This window comes from Saimiri boliviensis, chromosome 10, assembly GCF_048565385.1.
Source record: "Saimiri boliviensis isolate mSaiBol1 chromosome 10, mSaiBol1.pri, whole genome shotgun sequence".
Taxonomy (NCBI): domain Eukaryota; kingdom Metazoa; phylum Chordata; class Mammalia; order Primates; family Cebidae; genus Saimiri; species Saimiri boliviensis.
The window spans coordinates 113,506,023-113,523,643 of record NC_133458.1 but is presented as its reverse complement, the minus strand read 5'-3'; the positions used below and the strand labels follow the sequence as shown (position 1 = coordinate 113,523,643).

Here is a 17,621-nt window from a genome sequence, read left to right as displayed (position 1 = left end):
ATATAAAATTTTTAATGATGATATATAAAACATGCAAATACTAATGATAAACTGGGAAAATATATTACATAAGCTAAGAATCAATGTGTTTACTAATAAGATATATTAAGGATTATTAATGTGTTTACTAATAAAACATATCAAGGATTATTAATGTGTTTACTAATCGGATATATTAAGGATTATTAATAGGTTTCGAGAAATTTTTTTTTTGACATGAGAGACTTAGACTTACAAAGGTGAATGACAATTGAAAGAATCCACTGGGAAGAGGAATTTTCTGAGGCTGTTGGTGGCCCCTTTTATTATTAACATAGGACTGTTTAAAATACATTAAAGAAGACTCATTAAACTGTAAAACCATTACATTTTTATTTGTTCTTCAGCATTGCCAGACATTGTATTCAAGTCTTACTCAAAACAAAGAGTAAATCTTACCTTTTCCAAAAAGAGCAACCTTCCTCTCTCCCACAAACAGTGGTGGTCCACCTGTGATAAAAGAAGACAGAAACCAGGTCCTGGGTCAGTCTATCCCTCCTCAGAGGATGCCCTCCCTGAAGGGAAGAGACTGTTGGTGGGAAATGTGTCCACCTGGGACCAGTCTGGTGCCCACTGGAAGCCCACTCTCTGTTTATGAGACCCTGCACAGCCCCCTCTGGGTCCAAGTGGCCTCTTCTCAGCGTCCTTCCTCCTGTGAGTGGGTTCAATAGGTCTGAACCACCCTCAAGGTGGAAGGGAGATTAAAGGTGACTGTTTTGGGGGTTGCACAGAGCTTGTACCTGCAGGAGAGGTCCCTTCAGTGTGGGATGGAGCCTGAGGTCGGAAGAGAAGGAGGGCAGGGTGAGGCGAAGCTAGGGCCAGCCATCCCAGCACCCACCTTGTTCAGCTCAGAACTTCACAAGAATTTGATTTTCAATTTGGTTTTCCAAGTCTTAGGAAGGCATATTTGTTCATCAAGAGTATTAAACATATTTTACATGACAGTTAGCTTGAATTCTAACTTTAAATTGTTTACACACACAATATATGAGTCCCCATTTGAATTCTGCCCTTCATTTATTACAGGGGGTCAGATTGCTCCCAGAATCCCAGGTGATGAGCTTGGAATAGATGAGGGAGTACATTTTCACGGTCGAAAGACAGACAGACAGACAGAGAGAGAGAGAGAGAAAGAGAGAGAGAGAGAGAGAGAGAGAGAGAGAGAGAGAAAGAAAGAATGAGAATATGAAGCAGCCATGGCTGTAAGTCAAGAATCTTGTAGGTGTCATGATAGAAGTTGAGAGAGGTCCTATCTTTACTTTAAAACAGGGGTTTCCAATCTTTTGGCTTTTCTGGCCACACTGTCTTGGGCCACCCATAAAATACACTAACACCAATGATAGCTGATGAGCTGGAAAAAAAAAATCGGAAAAAAAATCTCATAATTGTTAAGAAAGTTTACAGATTTGTGTTGGGCTGAATTCAAAGCCATCCTGGACTGCATGTGGCCCACAGGCCATGGATTGGATAAGCTTGCTTTAAAGGCAGGATTTTTTCCTTTTAAATAAAAGTTGAAAACCTGTGAATAAGGAAACTGTGTTAGATAAGAAATTTGAAGAATTATGAATGTTTGAATTGTGTTAAGAAAAAAACACATAGTTTTCTAAATTTTTTGTCCCTTAAAATGCTATAAATATTTTTCCATATCATTCATAATCTTTCTACAATATCATTGTTAATTTCTGTATAATAGCACATTTGAATAATATACCATATTACCTGAACAAATGTACTACTTTGTTTTTGTGGGTAATTTATAATTTTTTTTCAGTTATAAAAAATACCCCCTTAGCATCACTAGAAATAAATATGGAAATATTTCTTAGATAACTTTCTAAGATAAATTCCTATAAGAGTAATTTTTGAGTCAAAGGATAAGGTTTTAAAAGCATTTACAGTTTGCCTTCTACAAAGTTTAAATCAACTCATCCTCATTTTCTGTGCTGTAAGAGAGTAGTAGTATTCCAGCACCATCACCAAAATCAGGTACTTTTGTTTACTTTATCATTAGTATCCACAAATTTCTTAGAAAAAAAGATCCGGCTGGTCTGAAGGTAGTAGGTTACCTCAACTGATTGTTCACAGTCAGTTACAGAGTAAACTGTTTGCTCTGCTCTTTCACCACTTCTTACTACTGCATGGTTTGGCTCTGTGTCCCCACCCAAATCTTATGTTGAATTGTAATTTGAAATGTTGGAGATAGGGTCTGATGAGAGGTCACTGGATCACGGGGGTGGTTTCTAATCATTTAGCACCATCCTCCTAGGGCTGTCTCATGATACAGTTCTCACGAGATCTGGTTGTTATTTAAAGTGTGTAGCGCCTCCCAGTTGGATCTCTCTTCCTCCTGCTCCAGCCTTGTAGAATGTGCCTCCTTCCCCTTCCCCTTCCACCATAATTTTAGGTTTCCTGAGGCCTCCCCAGCCATGCTTCCTGTAAAGCCTGTGGAACTGTGAGTCAATTACACCTCTTTTCTTTATAAATTACCCCTCTTTTCTTTGTAAATTGCCCAGTCTCAAGTAGTTCTTTATAGCAATGTGAGAACCAACTAATACACTAGTCTTAAAACTTTTATTAAGACCCATCATTATCTTAAATTTGCTTATCTTAGATTACTAGTATAACATTTTTTTAATGTTTCTTGGTCACTTGTAATTCTTCTTTCACAACTAGTTTGTTCTTTTTGTTTCTTTCTCTAATGGATTATTCCTTTTACTCATTGCTTTGTCATTGTTCTTTGAGTATTGATTTCTCCATTATACAGGTGACAAAAAATTTGTCTAGTTTTTCTTACCATTTACATTTTGTATTTATACCCAACTTACAAAATTTAGGTTGCAAAGTGAAAATTAAGAAAACAAGAATGCTTGTTTAGACTTCTTTTGTGTTTTTCAAAAAGGTGGTGTGAACACAAATTATTTCCCCCCAGATTTTAGATAATTATGCTCTTCAGGGAAAAAAAGGCACAAATTCCAAAATTCATCTATGCATGCATATTTCTAATTATAAGAATGCTATTTAAGACACATTGCTTGCCTTACCCATTTGACTAAGACAAATGTTGAGCTTAAGTCACTTCTTGAAGCCAAAGAAAAAGAGGAAAATGGCTCCCCATTATGACTCTACCAGAGTACGAATGGGATTTCACAAATGAGCTTTATGTCCAACAGGAAGCTCTAAAATCTGGATGGAATGCAGGCATGGCTGGAAAGATGTCACATGGATCTCATGTGTGTGTGTGTGCACACGCATGCATGAGCGCATGTGTGTGTGTATGTGTAGAAAAATATGAGACTCAGTCTATTTTGCTAGTCTTTAGCTGGAGAGGTAATAAATTAAGTATGGCATAGAGTCTTATATGAAAAAACACAACCCAACACTTTGGGAGGTCGAGGCGGGTAGGTCACCCGAGGTCAGGACCAGCCTGGCCAACATGGTGAAACCCCGTCTCTACTAAAAATACAAAAATTAGCCTGCTGTGGTGGTGTATGCCTGTAATCCCAGCTACTTGGGAGGCTGAAGTAGGAGAATTGCTTGAACCCGGGAGGTAGAGGTTGTAGCCAGCCGAGATCGCGCCACTGTACTCCAGCCTGGGTGACAGAGCAAGACTCTGCCTCAAAACAAACAAACGAACAAACAAAAACAAAAACAAAAAGATAAGACATGGGACTGGAGGGTATGGGAGTACTTTGTAATAAGTGCTATTTTAAACTAACAGTGAAGTTTTTCAAACAACCCTTGTTCTGCCACTTGTTGACATCAGTGACATTCTGCTGCATTATGTTATACTTTTTTGGCAACTGGGGGATTCTAAATTATAATGAAAACAGAATGATTGGCATATATTAGAAACTTATTTGTGGTAAGCAGACACTAAGTGCCTACATATATTTATTTTGTTGAATTCTCATAATTAACTAATGAAGACATTATTATACCCATTTTTGAATGAGGAAACTGAGAAAAAGAAGGTGAAAAACACACCTGTATATATATGAGCCACTCCTACTGAGAATAGTTAAAAAAAAGGGGGGCGGGGAGGGGACTGGACTTTAGATCTACATAAGGCAATAAAGCATGGCAGGATGTGAGTAAAAATTTTTACCTTGGGAGAAATAGATCTTGACATTAGAAGAGTTCTTGCATCTTTGTAAAAGCAGTAGCATTAGGCACTCTGAGACTACAGGCGATAACAATGAGTAAAAATTAGGAAAGTATAAGAGAATAACAAGTTTTATTATTTATGATCTGTATTTGACAACAGAAGTGACTTGAGGTGAACAGCAGCACCTTTCTGCTGGGCTGAATGGTATGTGTGGAAAAGCTTGGGAGAAGAGTTAGGGGAAAGCTTATCTCTTCATAAAAATAAGCAGGAACAACTATTTTGGTTTCCAAGGCATCTTAGTGGGAGGAAGTTAAGACCAGAGGAGAGGGAAGAAGTCGTGAGATGGGGCAAAGCTACAGTGGCCAGATGATGGAGAAAGTTTTAACAACACATGATTAGATTTTGAGTCAGTAAACATTTGCTATGTCATCTCCCCTCCCCGACAACCTACTCCCAAACATCCAGAAATACCTCCGTGTGTAGTTTGTCATTTTTTTTTTTCCTTTTTGGGTAGGTAAAGAACAGTATCTGTTCTGTCTGGCTGAACCTGCAGCTGGATTCATCCCAAAAGCAGTGGTAGTGAAGTTTTCCCTCAAGAAAATGCCCCAAACCATCCCAAGATGGGGCCCTTTGAGATTCCAAAAGAAAGAAGCACCAAATGCCAGGGTACTCAGTCCAAAGAACGTATTAGGAGAACTTACATAAACAGGGCTGTAGCATTCTCCAATGGACAGTGAGACAAAAGACGTCCTACACAGGTATGTCAATAATAGGCTAGGCTAGGGGTCAGGTTATGGAGTGTATTTGAGGGTTTAAGGAATTTGGCTCAGGCTGGGGCTAGTTTCTACAGGTTTAGCAAGATGGTTGGTCTTTCAGTGTTTTGAGCAAAAGCCTAGACAGCGTTATCAGTGCCTGGGAATAGTCAAGGCACTTTGGTTCAAGCCTGCAGAGGAAATCATGCAGCTGGCTGGGTCACAGAGCAGTCAAAGTACTCTGTCATTCTTGGTCAGGACAAAGAAAGGAAGTGGGGGTAACCGGGGCATCCTACAGCATCACATCTGTGTCAACACAATGCATTGCAATAGCAAGCAGCAGTAGTCCAGGGTCAGAGATGATTGTGAGAATATGAGCACACCAGGAATTCAAATAACTCGCTAGCAGGTTTGGGACTTCCCCAGAGCATGGAATTAGAACGCTGGAGCTGATCATGAAGCTATCAAGAACTACCATGTAGAAAGGTCCCAGATGACCTTTAGATGTGTATATTGTCAATAACACACATCTAAAAAGGCATCTTTTTTCAGTGACTCAAATAAATATTCAATGCCTACCATTATTTGAGTAAACATCAGGTAACTGAAAAAGGATGCCCTTTTGGATGCGTGTTGTTGGCAATAAAACAAAATAATTTATAACCCTATCTTTGTAGGTGCATAGGGAGTGACATCCTGAGTGGGTTTTCCTAATTGCTTTGGAATCCTTTGCCAGAGAAAGTGACAGGCTTAGATCAGCTAACTATCCACTTCCAGCATGTTAAAAAGCCAGAAGGTCTCTGTGACAGGGCTGTGGGAAATCCTTACATCTTTCACTGACAGGGCAGACTCTGGTGAAAATCTTATTGTCAGAGCGTGGTAAAACTGCAAAAGAGACTGAATGCACAGCCTTGATAGGTTGCCTATGTCAAAGTTAGGTCCCTGGTAGGAAAAGAATGGGACCCTAAAAGTGGGACATTTTGTTAATTTCACTGAAAATCATAGTCCAGCAGAAGCAGCTCTTCTCCTTTGCTATAAGTGAGTTTTCCTTGCTTGGAGGCCTCGTAGAGGCTCATGTGAGGCAGGAATCTTACAAGATGAAGCTTGTCCTCTGTCAAATTTGCCCTGATCTTCTGTCATTATCTCTATCCTGCTAAATTAGAGTTAGGTCTCAGCATAAGGACTGGTGATTACTGTCTATTTTCCAAGATAGAGAAAGTAGATGTCACACTGCAGGGTGTGCAGGACCTGGCTAATATGTACCAGCAAGATCTGGGATTTTGCAGTTAAGAACTAGAAAGAAAGGGTCAAAGAATATTTATCCTAGGGAGGAAAATGTGAGAAAAAGCAAAGATGTTTTAATCTATTATAATATATGAAGTATTAAATGTTTTATTTTAGATACTCAGGAGGTTTACTTTGTGGCCTTATATATAGTCCATTTTCATAAATATTTCTTGGCTGATTAAAATCAAACATAACTTTGATGTTTTAAAACGTGATATGTGTCTACTATTTTTTCCAATAATGTTATTCTAAGTATGTAATTTAAATTTCTCTGTGCAATATGGTATTAATTGGTTCAGATTTACTGAAGTCTCCCCCACCAAAAATTTTGTCAACAATTTCTCTGCACTTAACACTTGTTCACATCTTGATAAAGGTTATTCTACACATTCTGACTTTACAAACTCTTTTTTTCTTTTCTTTTCTTTCTTTCTTTCTTTTTTTTTAGACAGGGCCCCACTCCGTGATCTAGGCTGGAGTGCAGTGGTGTGAACAAGACTCAGAGCAGCCTTGACCTTCTGAGATCAAGTGATTCTCCCACCTCAGTCTCCCTAGTAGCTGGGACTACAGGCCTGTGCTATAATCGCTGGCTAATTTTTTTATTTTTATTTTTTGTAAAGATAGGGTCTTCCTTTGTTGTCCAGGCTGGTCTTGAACTCCTGGGCTCAAGTGATCCTCCCACCTTAGCCTCCCCAAAGTTCTGAGATTACAGGTGTGAGCCACTGCACCCAATATTAAGACTTTTTTAAAAAAATAGTTAATATATCAATATAAAATTGTTCATTATGCAATTCGTTGGCATGTTTAAAGCTGGAATTTGTCAAGAGCTGCAAATGCTATTTTAGTGTATTATTTTGCCTAGTCTGCTAGTCTGCCTACTTTTCCTTTTTAATCTCCTTATATTTACTTTATACTTTTAATATATGTATACATATGATACATATGTGTGAATTAAATTGTTATATTTGTTTTTAAATCTACTTCAGGGTTTTGTGTTTTTGTTTTTTTTGTTTTTTTTTTTTTTTGAGACAGAGTCTTGCCCTGTCTCCCAGGCTGGAGTATAGTGGCGCAATCATGGCTCATTGCAGCCTTGAGCTCTAGGGTTCAAGCGATCCTCCCATCTCAGGCTCCTAAGTAGCTGGGATCACAGCTGGGCACCACCATGCTTGGCTAACGTCAGGGATTTTAGAAGCGGAATTTAAGCCGTTTATTTTAAATAGGGTAACAATTATTAGAGCCAAATGGTATGTTTGACATCAATTCTATTGAATTTATCTTTATCTTTCTCTGTCTCCACAAATACAATTTATCATTTGTTTGCTTCTATTTTGTGGATTGAAAAGATGGTTGAAATTTTGTTTTATATTCTACTATTTAAATAGTTTAAAAGAGCTCCACCTCTTCCATGCCTAATCCTCTGAGGAAAGCACTGTTAACAGTTTGGTTTTTGTCTTTCCCATATTTTCCCTATGATTTTATAGACATAAAATATATTTATATTGGCATTAATCAATATAGAGATGTTTAGCTATTAATATGCAATCATATATGTTTTATTTATAAAAATGGGATCATGTTATAATTTTTCATTCTCACTTACCAATAAAATATGGACAACTGTCCAGACCAGGTCATATAGCTCTCCTCCATTCTTCTATAATAGCTACATAGAATTCCTTTGACTGTATGTATCGTTTCCTTATTAATGGACATTCAAGTCCTTCCCAGTTTTTTGCTAGGTTTTGTATTACAAACAATACTCCAATAGCTATTCTTGTGCACAATAATTTTTACTTATCTGTTTTACTATTGCTTTGTCTAAGAGTAGTCTCATAGGTCAAACTGCTTGGGTATTTGCATATTTCAAATTTTAATAAATGCTCCACAACTGCTTTCCAAAAAAGTTTTCTGAATCAACTAAGTACTTACATTTTTTAAATTATGAAAATCAGAACAAGAACTATTGTGTATCATTACCTCCCACCCAACCATCAATTTTCTTGTCCTTATCCACCCAATTTATCAACACACAATTACAGTTGTGCTTTATCGTGATTTTCCATATATAACTTCTACTTCAATAAGAGCATTGTTTTTTTTTGACTTTGATTTTGTCACTCTATTATCAAAGTTCTAATAAAATCTATATTTAATGGTTTCCATGTTCAGTTATTATATTAGTCCATTTTCATACTGCTATAACTAACTACCTAAGATGGATAATTTATAAAGAAATGAGGTTTATTTTTATTTATTTATTTATTTATTTATTTATTTATTTTGAGAGGAAGTCTTGCTCTGCTGCTCAGGCTGGAGTATAGTGGTGTGATCTCGGCTCACTGCAACCTCTGCCCCCTGGGTTCAAGCGATTCTCTGCCTCAGCCCCCTGAAGAGTTGGGATTACAGGCACCAGCCACCACACCCAGCTAATTTTTGTATTTTAGTAGAGATGGGTTTTACCATTTTGGTTAGGTGGGTCTTGAACTCCTGACTTCAAGTGATCCTCCTGCCTTGGCCTCTCAAAGTGCTCAGATTATAGGCATGAGCCACCAAACCTGGCCAAGAAAAGAGGTTTAATTGACTCACAGTTCTGCATGGCTTGGGAGGCCTCAGGAAACTTACAGTCATGGAGGAAGGCAAATGAGAAGCAAGGTGTATCTTACATGGTGACAGCAGAGAGAGAACAAGGTGGAAAGTGACACACTTTTAAATCATCAGGTCTCTTGAGAACTCACTCAGTATTAGGAAAACAGCATGGTAGAAATCTGTCCCCATGATCCAGTCCCCTCCCACCATGTCCCTCCCATGACAGTGGGGATCACAATTCAACATGAGATTTGTGTGGGGACACAGAGCCAAAATACACAAGTTGTAGTTCTGAATGTTTGAATTTTTATTCTATCTTGCTGTCTTGATGTATGTTTTAGAGTTTTTTTTTTTTAGGAAGGTGCAAGAGTAGTATGTTTCTGAATTCCTCAATACCTTGAGAAATCTTTCTATTGCTTTTACATCTGAATAACTTAGTAAGGTATAAGGTATAGAATATTGACAAAATATTTTGCATTTTCAAATGTTTTAGTGCATTTGATGATGAATAATAGACATCTGAGTCCAGCCAGTTTTTTGTCCTTTTGTTTTTTCCTATATGTTTAATGTCACTTGTATATTTTTTCCCCTATTGATAATAATCTAAAATTTAGTATATATTTAGGTGTAAGATTATTTATTTATTTATTTGAACACTAAGAATTCTTTAGATTTACAGACCCAAGGATTACGTCATCTCAGGAAAGTTTGCTTTTCTAAAGGTTTTGATTGTTTTATTTTATTATCGGTTCAAGTTTTCCCACGTTCCCCTGGGAAAAACAGAATTTTAAAAGTGGGGCTCCTTTATCTGTACTACATTCCTTGCATTTCTTCTCTTAGTCATCTCCTTGTCCTTTTCCTCTGGAATTTGGTTGTTTTCTCAGGGTTATCTTTTATATCAATTGTTCATTTTCTACAGCACCTTTTCTTCCCTGTCAGTCTCCAATACTGATTTTTAATTTGTGTTTCTATCTAGAGTTTTCTTACATTTTTGTTATTCTTCTCTTTTCTTTTTGTATCTCTACCTTCATCAGTATTTTTTTCTTTTTATATTTTCTTTGTCAACTTTATGAACTTATCTAGGAAATACCTTCTAAATTAAAAAATAGCATAAAGTTATTTCATCTATATGATCTTTTTTAAAATTTCTCAAAACAATGTTCTCTCTTTAATAATGCTCCCATTTTTGTTTTTGAATTGTTTATTTTATGATTCCTTAAACGGCCAGAGAGTTCTCCAGGTTCCTGGAGTGTGCGGTGAGAGGAACATTCTTAGCCTCCTCACCGCCGACTTGAGTGGTTTCCTTTAACTTTCAGTGCCTTGCAGGCAACATGGGTCTACAGATTGTGGTAGGGTGTATACATCCTTTGGGAGGATAGGTTATTTAAACTGGAAACCCAGTTCGCAATGTTTTTGAAAAGCATGCTTCATTTAAGTCTGTACATCCGCTCCAGTGTTCACTCCTTGCCTACCTCATCCTGGCTCCATTTTAGCTCATAAAGCTTTCATCATGGGTGACTAAGCATTCCGGAGAGCAGTGCAGCTCTTCCTGGCCCTTATGTTCTCCATCATGTCTATTCTGTGAGATATAGATCTGAGCAGATGCATAGAAAAAATAATAGAGGGACAATTGCAAGACTTTTTTTAGCCAGATCAGAAGATAAATGTCACACAGTAGAAGGATGACCCCTGGTGTGCTTAGGTGAATGCCTCAGAGTTGGTCAAAGAAAATGTGGCAGGAGGAGGGCTCAAAGTTTTAGCCTACCTCATTTGGTATTGTATGATCTATGCCAGATTCCAGAGGTCAGAGCATGTAATATATAGTCCAAAAATATAATCTCAGTCCTTCATTTCAAAGGTGTGATTGTTAGAATCCTGCTCAGATTTTGGCCAGTGTGGTTTTCTTGTCTCTCTCTCTCTGTCTCTCTCTTTTTTTTTTTTGAGACAGTTTTACTCTTGTTGCCCAGGCTGGAGTATAAGGGCGCAATCTTCGCTCACTGCAACCTCTGCCTCCTAGGTTCAAGCGATTCTCATGCCTCAGCCTCCCGATAGCTGGGATTGCAGGCGCCCACCACCATGCCCAGTTAATTTTGTATTATTTCAGTAGAGATGGGTTTCATCACATTGATCAGGCTGATCTTGAACCCCTGACCTCAGGTAATCCACCCACCTTGGCCTCCCAGAGCGCTGAGATTACAGGCATGAGCCACCATGCCCAGCCTTGTCTCTTTTATTTCTGACAATACTGTTGGGTTTTGGGGTTCCAATTCCCCATCCTCTCTGTATTCATACCCTTTACCCTGTGACCTTGCAGTTCTTCCCATCATTGAGTGGAGTCTCTCCCTATCACTTGAATCTGGGCTGGCCTCATAATGGGGTTTGGCCAGCAGAATATGGTAGAAGTGATGGTGTGCCGGTTCTAAGAGCAGACCTCAGAAGCCTTGCATACTTCTCTCTCTCTTGCTCCACCTACTGCTATGAAAACGAGACTGGAATAGCCTGTTACAGGATGAGTGACCACATGGAACAGAGCCAAGTTGTCCCAGATGAAGTTGTCCTAGATCAGCCAGCTCCCAGGAAACCTGCCAACTGCCCACACAAAGGAGTCCAGCTGAAAACAGCTTAGCCTGGACTAGATCAGTAATTTGTAGCGGATATATACAATTATGCAGCTAAGGAGAAATAGTACATGATTGTTAACTAAGTTTTGGGATGGTTTGTTAGGCAGCAGTAACTAACTGATGCATTGCATTTAATCACAGGAGCTGTTTAAAGATTCTTGACATAAATGCAAATCGTACTTCTGCTATGTTGGAATGATTTACTTTCCTACCAGGAGAAATACAAGTCCTAATCTCACTGCATGCTGATTAGTATTTTTTTTTTTGATGTGTAATTTTGAGGACAACTAAATTGATGGAAAAGGTGTCTCAATTTAATTTGCACTTAATTGAGTCATAGGGCTATTTAAGAATTTTTCATGCATTCATTGCAAATTTTAAATCATCCATCAAAGTTTTTTAGTACGTTTTGCCCACTTTACTTTTGTGTAAATTGGTTTCAAAAATTTTTTAGGTAAAACTTAAAAAACAAATTTCAATATCTCACTCTCCTCAAAACACTTTCAAACTTAGTCATATGCATTACAGCATGTTGAAATCTCCAAATGTACTTGGAAAGAACATTACTGATGGAATGAGCCAAGGAATATTGAATGCTACCACGTATTAATCACAATGCTGTAAACTTCACATTTGTTATCTCACTTAAATCTCAACAATTTTTACGGTTAAAAAAAATCATAAGTAGTTATATAGATGAGAAAATTGAATTTAAATAAATTGCATAAGAATACAAACAAGTAAACAATTCAACCAAGTTTTAAACCCAGGTGATTTGTCTTGTGTCTGTACTCTTCACCATCACCCTCTTGCTGTTCCTAATGAAGCCTTCACCTTTCTAAAGGTATTTGTTTCTAATTCCCGTTTTTTTGTTTGTTTGTTTGTTTTTGATCTGGTGGTGTTTTAATGCCTAAACACGCTTTGATTGGATTCGTGAGAATCTTTCTGGCATGTGATAAATTGTTGATAAGCATTCATAGTTCATACTTGTGTGTCACTTTTGTCTTGTGCTTTTTAATAAGTATTTTGATGGAAAGGTGGGTGAGGGCAAATTAGCCAGCTGCCATCCTCATCCGACACTTGTTATCAACATCTCTTTTTTAAATTTAAACTTTTAATTTTTGATCAACATATCTTAATAATCTAAAATTATTACAAATAATTTATAAAATTTACACACTGTAAATTTTGCTTCACAACATATTTTTCGTTTATTTATAATTAAAACAAAAAGAGACAAGATCTCTCTATGTTGCCCAGGCTGGACTTGAATTCCTGGGCTCAAGTGATCCTTCTGCCTCAGCTTCTCAAGGAGCTGGAACTACAGGTACGTGCCACCACACCTGGCTTTTGCTATGTATTTAAATGATGAATCTTGTTTCTGTTCCTGGCTTTAAAAATCTTTAGAGTTTCTTTAGGGTTCTCCATTAATTGCTGAAGTAATTCTTTTTTTCTTTCCTTTTTTTTTTTGTTTTTTGAGACCAAATTTCACTCTTGTCACCCAGGCTAGAGTGCAATGGTGTGATCTCAGCTCACCACAACCTCCGTCTCCCGGGTTCAAGCGATTCTCATGCCTCAGCCTCCTGAGTAGCTGGAATTACAGGCATGTGCCACCACACCTAGCTAATTTTTGTATTATTGGTAGAGATGGGGTTTCTCCATGTTGGGTAGTCTCGAACTCCCAACCTCAGGTCATCCACATGCCTTGGCATCCCAAAGTACTGGGATTACAGGCGTGAGCCACCGCACACGGCCCTTGGGAACTTGCCGAATTAATTCTAACAGTTGGAGCAGGGCATGTTTGGCCTATCACAATATGTCTCACAGCTTCCAGTCTCTCTAACACCACTCTATTTGCTCCAGTTAAATTGAACTCTTCACCATTTCCCAAGTACATTCTGTTTGTTCTCTCTTCTGCTTTTTCATGTATGCTTTTCTTTCTTCTTAGGATGTCTTTCAGTCACCCAACAAACGTCTGCTCTTCACTGAAAGCTCTATTAGTGGAGGCTTTTCTGGCCTCCTAGCCATATTAGCATGGCTGTTCCTCTCACACTGACAATACATCTCTGTCTTAACACCTACATCATGTTGTATGAACATGTTTAACTTGACCACAGGCTTAGTGTAATTGATATTTACACTGCCTCTCATAAAGTAAAAGCTCAGTAATAAATTATTTAATTAATAAATAAAATAAAAATATATGCAATAAATAGAAAGGATAGCTGAAATAAGGTGGGAAAAAGAAACAAAAGGCATACAGATTGGAAAGCAAGAAATAAAACATCCTCTATTCACAGACAACACTGAAAATTCCGAGAAATCTACCCAAAACTCCTAGAATGAATAAATGAGGTTAGCAAGGTCACAGGATACACAATAAACAGACTCACACGTACACACACAAATCACTTTGTTTTGTTTTGTTTTTGTTTTTTTCTATTCTACCAGTGACTGAGTTTTAGTTATATTTTTTATTTTCCATATTTTGTGGCGCCTTGACATCTTAGGGGTTTTGCAGGCAAGTTGGGCAAGTTGTTTGATATAAAGCCTACCATTCGTATGTAAACCAACCAATCCAGAGTCCATGCCCACAACCACCTCCTTTATCCAACTCACACAGCAAGCCAATCTCCCTTGCCCTAAGGCTCCCCAGGGACAAGTACAGGATGACTAGAGACCACCTCTATAGCCCACAGCCACTGAAATATTGAATCTATCAAATCCTAGACTTGCTCAAACTGGCCTGCCCTGCCTCACCATTCTTTCCCCTGGGATGCTAAATGGAGGCTCTGGCTGGGTGTGGTGGCTCACCCCTGTAATCCCAGCACTTTGGGAGGCTGAGGTGGGTGGATCACCTCAGGCTGAGAGTTAGAGACCAGCCTGACCAATGTGGAGAAACCCCGTCTCTACTAAAAATACAAAATTATCTGGGCATGGTGGCATGTGCCTGTAATCCCAGCTACTTGGGAGGCTGAGGCAGGAGAATTGCTTGAACCCGGGATGCGGAGGTTGCGGTGGGCCCGAGATTGTGCCATTGCACTCCAGCCTGGGCAACAAGAGCGAAGCTCTGTCTCACAAAAAATAAAAAATAAATTAAAAATAAAAATAAAGATAAATAGAGGCTCTGAGCCATGCTCTCCGGGGCTGCTTCTGCCTCCTGACTGACCCAGGAGCGCCCCTTGTGGCCCTGCGTCGTATGTCACGCTTCCTGTTTTAGGGATCTGTGAGTATAAACTTCTCTTCAGGAGAAATAAATTTCCACGTCTGTATGCCCTGCATATGCGTACTTAATTAAAACAAATCCTAAGTATACTTTAATACAAAGTGAAATTCAAAATTAAAATCAATACCTTTTGCAATAGTACCAAAAAATGTGACTCTTAGAATCTATGTGGAAACTCTTAGAATCTGTGTAGAATTTACATACTGAAAACTTGAACTACTGATGAAATAAATCGAAGGAAACCTAAATAAATGCAGAGAAATGCTAAGTTTGTGGGTTGAAAAGTATTTAGAAATTGGAAGATTGTTAAAATGTCAGTTCTTCTGAAATTGATCTATAAATTTAACACAGTTGCAATCAAAATCCTAGTAGGAATTTTTTTTGTAGATATTGATAAACATTCCTAAATTGATATAAAAAGGCAAAGAAATGAAAACAGACAAAATAATGTTTAAAAAGGACAGAATTGGAGGGTTCACACTACCTGATTTTAAGGCAGTATACGTCTACAAAATAGTGTATTTGTAAAATGATAGAAAAATCAGAGGCACAACAAAGAGAATCTAGAGACTCCCACAAATATAGCCAAGTGATTATTGAAAAGCTTCAAAAGCAACTCAATCAAGAAAGGATCATCTTTTCAATAAATGGTATTAGAACAATTGGACATACCATGTGCAAAAACAAATAGCCAGCAAATAAAAAAGTCACCATCTATAGCCCACACCTAAAAAATAGTAAGAATTCAAAATGAACCAAATACTTAAATGTAAAATGTAAAATCTTAAACTTACAAAGCAAAACGCAACTCTCTGTAACCTTGGTTAGTCAAAAGAGTTCTTAGATATACCGAAAGCATAAAAGTTGATAAATCGAACTCTGTTAACTTTAAAGATGTCTACCCCATGACAGAAACTACTAAGAGAATGAAAAGACAAACCACAGATGGGAGGAAACATTCAGAAATCTTATCTGACAAAGACATTGTATCTAGAACTTACAAAGAACTCTCAAAAATGAACAATATGAAAGTGAACAACCCATTTAAAAATGAGCAAAAACTGTGAGCAGACACTTTACAATAAATGATAGATGGATGGAGGATAAGCAGAAAAGTAGATGCTCACCATCATTAGTCATTAGGAAAGTCCAAATGACAATCTTGTATTATTGGCTACAATCTGATCCTGTGCGGAGACTGTGTGAGATATTGCACACAGCTTCAACAGCTCAGTCCTTTTCCTCCACGAGTTATAGTGCACTCATTTCTGACATGGTGAAGGCTTGTCCTCAAAAATAAAGCCCCTGATTGGTTCAAGTCATCATTTTCTCGGTATTATAGGGACCATTTGTGAATGGCGTTCTGTTTGCTGGTCTTTATGGGCACCTGGCCTGAGATGAGCAGGTGAGCAGTCATGTCAGCCCCTCCCTGAGTCCTCCTGGGCCTCGAATTACAAAAGGTGGAAGACATGGTTGCATTGGCATTATGATAACACAGGTGTTTGTATATGCTTCTCAAAATGCCTTCATCACCTTATGCCATTATATAAGGTTAATGTTAGGAGGGGCGTATCGGGACTGTGACTTATTAATATTCTATTTATAACAGTATTTTGAGTACCTTAGAAACAATAAGTATGACTACTAAGATGGCTTTAAAATTCATGCCATATCTTTTCCTTTCTCCACCAAATACTCTTCTCTTTAAGGTTAGGGCAGCTGACATCTGCAAACTCTAGATTCAAGGTCTTCTGCTTGAAACAAGACCTTAAGGAAATTACGAAACTCACATAACCATTTTTCTTTCTTCTATAAAATAGGATCGTGCTACCCAGACTACAGGCGGACTGTTAGGAATAAAAAACAAAATAGGCCAGGACGGGTAGTTCATGCTTGTAATCCCAGCACTTTGGGAGGCTGAGGCAGGAGAATCGCTTACGCTTGGGAGTTCAAGACCAGTCTGGGCAACTTGGTGACACCCCATCTCTACCAAAAATACACACACACGCCCCAAAAAAGTTAGCCAGGCATGGTGGCATACACCCCTACTCCCAGGTACTCCGGGAGGCTGAAGGGGGAGGGTTGCTTGAGCCCGGGAGGTGAAGGTTGCAGTGAATGGAGATTGCTCCACTGTATTCCACCCTGGGCATTGCAGTGAGATCTGTCACAAAAACATAAAAATAATAAAAATAAAAAAGGAAAATACACAGGAGTCTATATGTGTTGCCATTGGACTTGGCCTGTAGAAGCTGCTCTACAAGGTGCTTCTTTATCTACTCAGGATGTGAAACTTTGTGTACTGCTACTTTAATATCTTTTGTCTTCAGTATAAAAAAAGCAACTCCTCAGGGGAGAATAAAGCACACAACAAGGATTGCCACATCAATAACTTCTATGAGAGATGTCGACTTGTCAAGTCATCTCCGTGATGAGCGCAAACATCTCTGAGCCAAGTTGATGCTGATTCACTGAAAATAATGAGGTGAACATCCTGGCAATTAGTTGAGGTAAAAAAAAAATATCCTTTATTATGGTTTGGTGACATTGTGCTAATTCAGAAACCATGGTTTATGTGAGAGTTTTTGTTTTCTTTCAAGTCTCTGGTTGGAAACATCACATGGTTGGTTGCTGTTGCTGTTTACTGCTACAGCCTGCCCAAGTCTATTCTCGGAGAGTTTTCTTCATATAGGAGTTGATACTAATCCAAGTGTAAAATCCGGAGAAATGTGTGCACAGCTTTCTGCGTGGATTGGTAGCTGAAGTTCGAAAAGTGGTCTGCTTTGAGCTCATCTGACCAGAAGATCTGACTGTTGTCAGGCAAAGAAAATGGTCTGTCAGGAAAGGACTGGGTACCCCAAGTGGAATAAGGAAAGAGAAGGGCTGTGCCTCCTTGCAGAAAGGGGCACAGCTGGTGAAGCTGCCTTCACATTGTCCGAAGTTCCCACTTCTGGAAAGTTCCAGTTCTAAGAGTGAAATCGACGCCAAGAGGCAGGTCAGTAGAATGA

The 17,621-nt window shown here is 38.4% G+C and overlaps 1 protein-coding gene across 1 annotated transcript in view; it reads left to right on the top strand.

Moving 5' to 3' along the window:
- HECW1 (HECT, C2 and WW domain containing E3 ubiquitin protein ligase 1) overlaps positions 1–17,621 on the top strand; it is a 600,315-nt gene that overhangs the window by 125,436 nt on the left and 457,258 nt on the right. The window lies entirely within an intron of this gene.